Genomic DNA, 3,145 nt, shown 5'->3' on the forward strand with positions numbered 1-3,145 from the left:
ACGATCCCCTTTCCCCTTCCAGAGAGGGATAACCATGCCCTTCAACAGGTCAGGGGGATTGGAACCAGAATGCCAGATGGCTGTCAAGACTGAATGCAAACCCTGTGCCATAGGTTCACCCCCAGCCTTTAGCTGTTCAGCAGGAATATCTTGTATGCCTATGGCTTTCCCACTCTTCAGCTTGGAAATCTCTATCCTAACCTCAATTAGGGTTGGAGGTTCCTCGTTGGTGGGTGGGTCTGGTACAGGTATTGTAATACCACTTGCATCCAAGCTAACTGTTGGAGGGGCTAACTGGTACAGCTGCTCAAAATACTCAGCCTAACATTCACGTACCCCAGCATGATCTGAGATGATCTGTCCATCCAATGAGCGGACTGCAGTCATCTGCGAGGAGGACTTAAAGTTCAGGTTTCTCAGGGCTTGGTAGGCAGGGCAAAGGTTATTTACCAAGAAATGCCCTTCAGCCTACTCACCAAGATTTTTGATGAACTGTTCCTTGCCCTTCTCAGTAGTGTCCGAGTCCTACACACCAAAGAGTGATGCAAGTCCTGATTGCCATTCAGCCAAGCCATGTGACAAGCTTCAGTGGCTTCCAGTGTCTCCAGGGAGATGAAATTCTGCCATACCTTTGGTCAATACGCCAATGACCTCTTGAGCTGCTTCAAGTGTTTCTCTCTTGAAGGACTCCCACAGAGCAACTGGGTCCACCAGGTTTTCAAGTTCTGTGAATTGAGCAGAGACTGTGGCGAACCCACAGGCACACTCCTCCCTCAGTCTGTCCAAGTGAAGCACTCTAGATTGGCCACTGGAGGAATGAGGAGTTTTGAAGTGGACCCGTAGGGTAGCCTCTACCAGTATATAGCATTAGGCTGGTAGAACTCAGAACTCTGGTAAACCCTGCAATTCTGAAGGATCCTCCATTGAGTGCTGATAAGAATGTGGTTGATCTCCTTGGCCACAGTACCCATATTACTATAGCATGTCCAGCGATATGGGTTGGAGCGCTGATACCAGTAGCCAGATATTCTCATTCCCTGGGACCCAGTAAAGTCCCAGAGAAGGAGGCTGTTCTCACTGCTGGGAGCAGCTCCTGAGCTATAGGGGCTGACAAACATCTTGTAGCCAGCTCGATCACAGCCAGTGAAGTTGGCCAGAACAATGCAAATGTTTCACCAGGGGCAATTGTCTGCCATTTATAAGGTTGGAGTAGAACACCACCTTCACATTGAGTTTGCAAACATGGGTAGGAGTGTACACAGCAATAAGAGTCATGAAGCCCAAAAGCATGCTTCAGTCTCAATGCCATAATAAGCTCAACTGATGGTGTGAGTCATCTGGAGATGGCTGTGGCTACTCCCAGGAGGGGATGACCAGTAATAGGTGTAGCTACCATACTGATCATGCTGCTGCCAGGTCTTTTCATCTCCGAGAGGGAAGCCACCTCAACTCCCAACCACTTCAATACCCTCAGTAGCAGAGGTAACTGCTCGTTCTGCTGCAAGGACCAGATGTCCCAAGCACTTACCCAGATAGCTCGTCTGAGGTTAAGGCTCAAGGCAGTCACTCTGGGTGGACGCCAACTCTGCCACCCCTACTGACACTGCCACAACTAAAGGAGGTTGGTAGGCTGTGGGGCCCAATGTTTACCTGTGGTGGTCCCTTGGGCTTTGCCCCACAGGCCTCATACTGGGTTAGCGCCTCCCAAGGCACAGGTGGGATGAGTAACTCGCGTTCCCATCATGCGCCCCAACATTTGCCCTCCCAATGGGACCCACAGCCCGCCTCACTTGCTGGGTGGGAAGGACAGCACCCTCCCCCCAGTACATCTATTTATTTGTGAAGCTACCAATGAGTTATCTGGGGGGAGGAGGGCTGGCAAGGCCCACCTCCCCAGAGCCATCCATTTACCCCAGGGTGGCTGAGGGGCAGGAGTTGGTACAGAACCAGGGCATGTCCACATGCTGGTGGGCCATGGCTCCATACCTCTAGGGCCTCCTGCTGTTCAGAGATCCCCCACAGTTTAGCCTGGGACCACAAGGTGCTCAGTTTCCATGGCTGGTCACAAAGAGGCACTGCAGAAGTCTCAATGAAAGAGAGGTTGTGAACTGGCAGGCTTATGCAGAGCTGCTCCCTTTTTTGCACTAGGCTGGCCAGCAGTGGCAGTTGCAAGTGAGAAGGCATGCAAGCACTTAACACTATATAGGCTACCACACCATTGCTTCATATCACCCTGAGCATGCAGACAATATAAATTCATTTACATATACATAGCACGGTTCATATAATTCATCAAAATACAGCCTTTGGAGGATATTAGTATACTACCTATACATGGGCAATGTACACTTGCTAAAAAGCATCTTTACTCTTTGTGACTTAACAATATGATATGACAACAAAAACGTTGGGAAAAAATGTGAGCTCAACCAGATATTGGGATCACAGCTCACATAATATTATGTATGATCCAAGTAACTGAAGTCCTAAATAATTTCTATTTTAATGATGAAAAATTGAAGAGGAAAAATTAAGGGTTTTGAAATGTATAGTACTTTTAATATCTTGTTACTGCCGTCAGCTAGGTGAACACTGGCAAGTCTGTGTGGCATGGATGCCACTTACGCCTCTGTTAAGTGGCGACTGTTTGCAGAGCGCAATCCCTCCCATATTGTAATTGCATACCTGACATTCATCAACTCCTCAACCTCACTAGTTTCTGGTATTGAGCAACATTTACTTGATGTTCTTCCTCCGTCATGCATATAGGGTGCCCGCTTCTGGCCTTGTTTCTGGTGGACCCAATTTCTTGGTGTCACTGTGTTCACAGGGATAAGTTGGCTTTGAAATATCTAATCTTGATATTTCTGCTCTTGATAGTCCCTTGGAGTAAAGTTCAATTATAGCACTAGACAGTTCTGTAAGATCTCCATTGCTAATGTTACCATGATACAAAACCCCAGCCATATCAACTCCGAAATGCTTTTCAAACACATTATGAAGCTTCATCTGTTCCAAGCTTAGAAATCAAGTACCAACCTTTCCAGATAAACTCCTAGGGATCATTTTAGTTTCATCTACTCCCGAGTAATTTTTTTTTTTTTTTTGAGTGTACATACAGGTAAATGGAGCCTTGGTAACAGGC

Source organism: Penaeus monodon, chromosome 14 (assembly GCF_015228065.2).
Source record: "Penaeus monodon isolate SGIC_2016 chromosome 14, NSTDA_Pmon_1, whole genome shotgun sequence".
Classification (NCBI taxonomy): Eukaryota; Metazoa; Arthropoda; class Malacostraca; order Decapoda; family Penaeidae; genus Penaeus; species Penaeus monodon.